Source organism: Cupressus sempervirens, chromosome 5 (genome assembly GCF_028749045.1).
Source record: "Cupressus sempervirens isolate cs-2001-9-10 chromosome 5, ASM2874904v1, whole genome shotgun sequence".
NCBI classification, from domain to species: domain Eukaryota; kingdom Viridiplantae; phylum Streptophyta; class Pinopsida; order Cupressales; family Cupressaceae; genus Cupressus; species Cupressus sempervirens.
Genome location: NC_143122.1, coordinates 289,306,929 through 289,315,772, shown reverse-complemented (window position 1 = coordinate 289,315,772; position 8,844 = coordinate 289,306,929). Strand labels below are relative to the sequence as shown.

The following is an 8,844-nucleotide window of genomic DNA, read 5'->3' as shown; positions in this document are numbered from 1 at the left end:
GAGGGAAGTACGTCAGACATGCACAAAGTTCAAAGCATTGAAGTGACAAATTTATAATGTTTTTGCCTGAGTTGCTATAAACATTTATTTGTGCACATAATTTAATATTTTCTTTTATTTGTTTATTTAAATTTGTAATTTTTCTATGTATATTTTTTTTAAGTTATATATTTTTCTTTATGTTAAATTCTATGAATTGCAAATGTAATATAACTTTGGCTACTTTATCAAATTGTAAATAAGATAATTTTAAAACATAAAAATGTTTTTATAAAATAATATATCGAAGTTAAAATATGAAATTATATTTTTTACATATTAAAATCAAATAAATTTATATAATATATATGTGAGTTTATTTATCTACCTGGATGCCTCCCTCCCCATTATCGGCATGCCCCCCATCATACCATCAACTATCCATACTACCATGCGTTGTCGTACTTTTCTGATGACCCCTTTTCCAACGCCTGTCACTGTCTATGTGTATTTGATGTTTTTATGTTTTATTATTGTCAAAATCAAATCATGTGGGAATATAGGTAAAGTCATAAGATTTCTTTTTTTATTTAACAAGTGTTTGTATTCAACTTTTTAAATTTAGATTAGATTTTTATTTTATTAAATTGTTATAGAAAATTATTTGGTAAATTTTAAATTAAGAAATATAATAAACTACTTTTTCAAATAATGCATCGTTATTTTTTGTTGATAAGCTATTATATCATTTTTAGTTATTTGCCTTTGGATTTATTTTAACATTTCATATCATGAAGGCGATCTATCCATAATGTTTTATATGAAAATTTAATAATTCTTTTAAATACATGAATTTTAAATTAAACTTATTTTATTCTTCCCTTCATGCGAGCAGATATTGGAGTTATGGTGCCGGAAAGACTTCTCTAGGACTTAGAGTAACACTTTGACAAGTCAGAGCATGATTTAAAATTTAAATTTTGCTATTAAAATTTTCAATCTAATTAGCAATAATTATTCACTATTCTCATGCTTTGTAAGCATATTATCTCTTATTCAGACACTATTCCAAATGGGAGAAGAAACATTTGCTTTAACATTATTTTGAGCACTGTATAATAATTACCTCTTTATTATAATAAATATAGAGACATATTTTTCAAATAATTAGAAAAGAAAATTGATAAAATCGTATTCATGATCAATATTTGAATGGGTATATATGATTGATAAATATATAATTATTTAAATATATATCCATTATTTAAGAATATAAATATTATTATTTTATTTAATGAATGTTAAAAAATAGTCATACAAAATTATATTATTATGTGTTATGTTTTACGATATTAGATTAAAAATGACTCTAAATCAATTTTAAAAATTTAAAATTATTTTTATTATAGTAATTTGAATGTAATTATATTTTAGTATCATTTGAAATAGATGGATAATATATTAATAAATTGCTTATATAATTTTATTTGTTCATGAATGAACAAATAGATTAAAAATAGAAATATATAATGTTCTTAAAATAAAAAATAAAATAAAATATTATTCATGAAAATAAATACAATTATATCCTCGATATGAAATAATTTCACTATGCCATCAATTAAATGATTTCTCAAAATTATATTAGAAGTCAATTAAATTATATAATTGCTTATAATATACATTACCTTTAAAACAAAATGTAAAGTCTAAATAAAATATAAACATCTAAAAATATGTAAAAAGTAGATAAATAAACTCACATATATATTATATAAATTTATTTGATTTTAATATGTAAAAAGTATAATTTTATATTTTAACTTTCATATATTATTTTATAAAAACATTTTTATGTTTTAAAATTATTTGACTTACAATTTGATAACCAAAGTTATATTACATTTGCAATTCAAATTTAACATAAAGAAAAAATATAAAACTTAAAAAAAATATACATAGAAAAATTACAAATTTAAATAAACAAATAAAAGAAAATATTAAATTATGTGCACAAAAAAATGTTTATAGCAACTCAGGAAAAAACATTATAAATTTGTCACTTCAATGCTTTGCACTCTGCGCATGTCTGACGTACTTCCCTCTGTCAGGCTTAGGCATGAGTATGACCGCAGGAGGAGAATGGCATGGGCATGAGGAGGCATGAAGATGGAGGGATACCCAGGCAGTCGAATCGGCTGCGTGGGTAGCCGTTGCCACTGATTTAAGATCTAATTGTACTGTCTTTATCATAATTTTAGCAGGTGGAAAATAAAAATTTAATGATTTGTCCTTTGATATGATATATTGAAATATGTAAAAAGGAAATGATTTTTTACATTGACCAATGAAAAAAGAGAAAAAGACAGGAACTAATAACTATTTATGACATTTATGTACATAACCAATTAGAATGGAAAATAATTAGAAGGACTGCTAATCTGTCCACTTTAGAATTTATGAGGGTCTACTTATAATCCTCCTACAGAAGGCGGTGGCTAGATCCTAAATTAAAATGTAACATAAATGACATCAGATTTCTACAATTCATGGCAGTGAATTCATGGATTTTACTATTAATATTTAGGATCACAATATACAATGAAAGTTCAAAAAGCTGGAAAAGAATGAAGTGTCCCCAATGGTACATTTTTGCTTGGATGTTCATCTGATTAATATATAGAACCAACGAGAATTTCGAAAAAATGTGTTTGCTTCACCAAACATATTTAGTAGACCGGTCACTCCCTGTTCCTGGTCTCCTCCTTAAAAGTGGAGCAACTTTTTTGAATCTTCAATTCAGTTATTGACAGAATTCACCTGGTTTCCCCTGCCCATCACTCATGGATTTGGAAAACATTTCGGAAGAAATGAAATCCAGTTTCAATAGCGGAAAGACTTTGTCCATGAATTGGAGGGAAAAACAACTTGAAGCTATTCTCAAGTTAGTTATTGAAAATGAGGAAGAAATATTGCATGCACTTCATATTGATTTGGGAAGTGTCAAACAGAGGCATACAGAGATGAGGTTACGTTCTAATCTTAGTTTTCATGTATTCATATGGATAGGTTTTATTGACTCTTATTAGAAATTTCTTTATAGCGGAAAAATCAATGGCGAGATGTTAATGATGTTCATAATTTAATAATTTTATTTCGGCTCAGGTTGGTCTGGCAATAAACGCAGTAAGATATGTTCTTAAGTACTTGCATAAGTGGATGAAGTTTTTCCAATTGGTAATAGGCTGAAGTCTAGATTAGTAGTTATTGTTATTTGTTGTAATTAATTATTTGTATGTGTTAAGTTTTAGTAGACTTAAATTTAAGAACTCCTACATTAGAAGCTCACAAATTACGGTTCTCATGTAGACTCTTACTATTTGTTACTGATTTTGGTTGATTTTATGTGGCAGGTTTCTATACCGCTTGTAGGTTTCTATAGTTCAGCCTCAGTGACTTCAGAGCCCCTTGGGGTGGTTTTAATATTCTCTACATGGAATTTTCCCTTCAGTAAGTCCTGATTTAGCTCAGCCAGTATTGACCCAGAATTAATGGTGGATCTCTATTTATGTCTGATTTGTTTCATGTAATGTAGAGTTGGCTTTAGAGCCACTTGTAGGGGCCATTGCAGCTGGGAATGCTGTGGTTTTGAAGCCCTCGGAAATTGCTGCTGCGACATCAGATCTCCTTGCATATCTTATTCCCAAATACTTGGATAATAGTATGGTTAGAGTTGTTCAAGGTGGCCCTGAAGAGAGCACTAAATTGTTGGAGCTCAAATGGGACAAGATATTTTTCACTGGTGAGTTTACTAACCTGTTATTTGATCTATCAAATTTTATGTATGTGGATTCGAATGTGTGATTATTTTTGCATCAACGTTTTTGATCACATGCTATGATTATTTTCTCTTATCACGATGATTGATGGATCACAGAATATGACCTGAAACTTTAATGAAAAAATAATCATGCAATCGAATTAAGAAACATAAAATTTAATAGTTTCACATGAATTGTGGAATTCTTCTTGTTTTTACTGTTACTTGTTCCTAATTCGACGCTCTGTTTGAATCTGACCAGCGATGTTCTATCTGCCAATAGTTCCTGTTTAACCAAATTTAGAACATATCACCACTTATACCCATTTCATATGTATGCATACATATGAATCTGGCCACACCCAACTTATATTCTAGATTCTATATGACTTTTGATATTAGATCTTTTAATACCCAACTTTTATGTTGACTGATTAAGAATCTGGCCACACCCAACTTATGTTCTAGATTCTATATGACTTTTGATATTAGATCTTTTAATACCCAACTTTTATGTTGACTGATTATGCATAGCTGATGTGAACCTAGATGCATATAAGTCATCTTAGGTTCATTTGATGCAGTTTAGAATTTATCCCTTGAAAATTCAATGTTTAGTTGAAGAGCCTCTTGAAAATCTGGATTCTATCAAATATCATAATCTGTTAATTGGATGAAAAATTAAAGATTCCTAGATTAGGTCAATTCCTTGAGCTACAATTCATATATTCAATGAGGATTTAAATCTAGAATTTTTCATTTATTGTTGAGGTGCTTTGTCAACTGGCTTCCTTTTTAGCCAGTCTATGATTTAAAATGGTATTTTGAGAAATAGCCTTTTTAAAAATCTTTTTAAATCACATTTCATAATTTTTCAATTGGATGAGAAATTAACTAAATTATTATTTGGATGTGTTTGGATAGGGGTACATGAATTCAATCTATAGATTTTTGATTTATTTCTATTATATTTTGTTAGGATTCGTGTGTATATATATGAAAAAAAGAGAGAGATATACATAATTCTACAATTAAATCATTTCATAGTATGAATCTATAATTCTATTATGAATCTCGCATACTTGATCATTGATCTATTTTCATGATAATAAAGAAAGTGACACATTCACATTGAATTACTACATTAAAGAGATCATTTTTAATGAAATTGGACCCACGTTAGATCCTCAGAATTTATGCAGATCCTTGAATAAAAACACAGACCGTGTCCAAATTGAGGCACGAATTTGAATTCTAAATGAACTAATATCAATCTAAGTTTGACTTGCTTTCTAACACCCCACTTTAAGCCAACTTCTAATATGGCTATGATATCACATGTTGAATTAAAGATCATATGGATCACCGAAGATTTGAACATATTTAATTGCTCCTCAAACTGATCTCTTCTTTCCCTAAAGACTGATCTGAAATTGGGTATATTTGTTGAACAAAGTATTTTGAGAAGCAATGGAATCAGGTATACACAGTAAACATTTCAATTGAAGTTTTTTTAATAGGTAATTGGTCAAAATCTAGATTTATTATATTGTAGGCTTAAACTCAAAAGCTTTTACATAAAAAATTTACAAATTACTATTGTATTATAGACTCTACTACTGTGAAAACTTACAAAATACATGGTAAAATTTGCAGGTAGCCAACGCATTGGATGAATTGCTGCAAAACATCTTACCCCAGTTACCCTGGAATTAGGTGGAAAATGCCCCACAGTAGTCGATTGCATGCATAGCAAGAACGATTTGTTGGTAATTATTTAGAAAAACATCAAAAGTAGTTGATAAGTGCAATTTAGCTGTGAAGTAATAGAAATTGATGCAGGTAACAGCAAGGCGAATAGCCTTTGGCAAATGGATGTTAAGCAATGGACAAGCATGTTGCTCGTCTGATTACATTCTTGTTGAAGAAAAGTTTGCTGATACGCTGGTAGGGACCAGAGCCTTCTCTGCCTGTTCTTCTGCATTCACACTTTGGCCAACTCACATTAAATGTCTCGAAAACAGGTCGGCTCCCTAAAGAAGACGATTGAAAAGTTTTATGGAGAGGACCCCAGCAAAAGCAGCGATCTTTCCAGAATTGTCAATAAAAACCATTTTTTGAGGCTTTTAAAGTACCTGCAAGATCCTTCTATTGCTAATACTATAGTCTATGGTGGTTCACACGATGAGAACAAATTGTGAGATCATCAAACCTTAAGTTTTCTAAGCTACTTGAGAATCCTATTTGGGGGTGAATTAATTTTTGCATAATCTCTGCATTTTGCATTTATTTTTTCAGGTATGTGCAGCCAACAATTCTGCTCAATCCGCCGTTGACGTCGGACTTGATGAATGAAGAAATTTTCGGGCCTCTGCTTCCTGTCATTACAGTATGGTTTTTTTTGTTAAATTAAATTAAATTATAAGATGAGATAATTTTTGAATATACTTTTGTTTAATTAAGAATAAATTATGATTTTACAGTACGTGACTCTTTTTATATAAATAAAATAAGATTACGTAGGTAGTATAGATAATGAGATAATTATAAAATTAAAAATTGTAAGATTATTAGATAAAATTACAATAGATCAATTGCAATGGAGTGAAACCACTATGTTTATTGAGTCTGTTATAGATCCTTCTAATTACATGTACTAATAGCCAATCACACATGTACTAATAGTCAATCAATAGCTTTCCGAGTTGCTAATTGGTCCATCTGTACAAAAAGTACTATTTTTTTGGTCTTTTAAATTGAGTTCTATAGAGAGCTCTGTAAATGCTGAAAAGCCCTAAGGTTAGCAGGTTCATTGAAAAAATCCACAAATTTCAATATAGGGATTAGAAGTTCTAAGTGTACAAAGTTAGCTTGGACGACTTTTGAATTGTCTCTCCTACCTAGTTGAAAGGATACTTCTATTGAAAGAGCCATCTTAACATCTACTTAACCAAAATATCAGTATACTTAAAGTGAAAAATATTTTGAGAGTTCATATCCACACTCCCTAAAGAGTTCCCAATAGCTTTGAATTAAAACCATACAAAATTATATTTATATAATTGACAATAATAGTAGAGAAGATCTATTTTTCTCTTACATATTCCCCGTTTGGTTGTAGGCATAGGAATGGAGAATACGAATGGCTATTCCAATAACAGCTATTTTTTGGAATGGGTATAAGCTCATTTTAGAGGCAAAATAGGAATATGTATTCTTATTCCCTATTCCAATTGATCAATTGATGATCCAAATGGAAAATAGAAAACGTATTCCAAATTTCCTATTTCTATTCCAACAACCAAATGGAACTTAACCAAAACCTTCATGAGAGAATATCACAAAGAATTACTTTTCTAGTCCACTACAGTGTTTTAGAGTGAACAACCTTAGCCCAATTATAGAGTTCTACTTAAGAAAAACAGCAACGCTCTAGAAAGTGCATGTATAAGGAATGTACTTTAAAATTTAAAGATAAAAAATAAAAAGAATTATAAATCATAACTATCGCCTAATGATGAACCTGCATTCCTATTTTCAGAGATCTAAATTTGGCAAAACATGTAGATATTATTTGCTTACATTTATCAATTAATTTCGCGGAATTTTCATACAAGGGAAAAGGCAACTCTGAAATTCCAGGCGTAGTATATCCTTCTATACCTCATCTGATTGGAATCGTGTCTTTTTTGTTAAAGAAATTGTTATCTAGGACGACTGCTTTCAGTTATTAATAATCCAAATCTCAGTTTACTTTTAATTACTTGAAACATTCAGCCGTTTTTAAAAATAACTAAAAAATAGTATTAATCATTATGTATGAATATTTCTGAAGTTGACTGTTGAAAAAAATCTCTGCAGCATAGATAGACTATTTGATTGATTACAGATATTTAAAACTTAAGCATGGATCATTAACATCGGATCTTATGACTAAAAATATATGACCAATATTTCTTGTTAAACATTTTTTTTTGGTCTCTGAGTTTTTAGACAGTTTGAATAATCAGAACCTTATATAACAAATAGCACGAAAGCTGGTTGCTTTTAATCATTTCCAAGTCATTTTAATTTTAATGACTTGATTGGCAGTTGAAAAGAATTGAAGACTCCATAGATTTCATCAATTGAAGGCCAAAGCCACTGGCCATCTATCTCTTCACAAACAACAAAAAACTCAGAAAAAGACTAGTGAATGAGACATCCTCAGGTAGCTTGATATTCAATGACACTGCTGTTCAGGTAAACAATATTTTTCTAAGAATATTAGTTTTAATTCAAAATCTATAATGGTGATTATTATTTTTAATTCAGGTTCTGTTATTTGAAATTTTGATATAAAGAAACATACAATCTAATAAATCACAAAGTGTAATCTGAAAAATGAATCATAAAATATAATCTGAACATTAACACACCTAATCTAACTCGGAAACAAGAATCATTTTTGTTTTTCCTCTCTTCTTCTAAAAGAAACATTAATTTTGGCATTAGAAGTAAGTAATTTCATTTCATTAACAAGTGATTAAAATTGCAGTTTGATCTTGATGGCTTGCCATTTGGAGGGGTGGGAGAAAGTGGAATAGGAAAGTATCATGGAAAGTACTCATTTGACACATTCAGTCAGCAAAAGGCAGTGATGTATAGAGGCATCTTTCCAGATGTGCCCTTCAAATAACCTCCATGGAATGATTTCAAGTTTAAGCTAATCAAATATGCTATGAACTTCGACTATTTGAGAACAACATTGGTTTTCTTGGGCCTTAAAAAGTGAGCTCATTGCCTTTTGAGACATTTTATAAATATGCTAATGATATTGTTGATGCGTGTTTTATGACTCACCAAACAGTAGAACAAAATACCGAAATATCTTATCCTCTCTTGAATAAAGTCTTGTGTATGCTAAGATTGCTAGAAGATCATACAATGACTTCAAGGTTCCTTTAATGTTAGGGCTTGACTGTGGATAAGATCGGTGGTTGATGTGATTTGCTGATGATCACAAGTGGCCTTACGTGTTAATTCATATTCATTTCAAGTCATAC

General features: G+C 29.6%; 1 pseudogene; it reads left to right on the top strand.

Moving 5' to 3' along the window:
• Window positions 1–2,822: 2,822 nt before the first annotated feature.
• LOC149555708 (aldehyde dehydrogenase family 3 member F1-like) lies at window positions 2,823–8,573 on the top strand (annotated as a pseudogene).
• The last annotated feature ends 271 nt before the right edge of the window (window positions 8,574–8,844 follow it).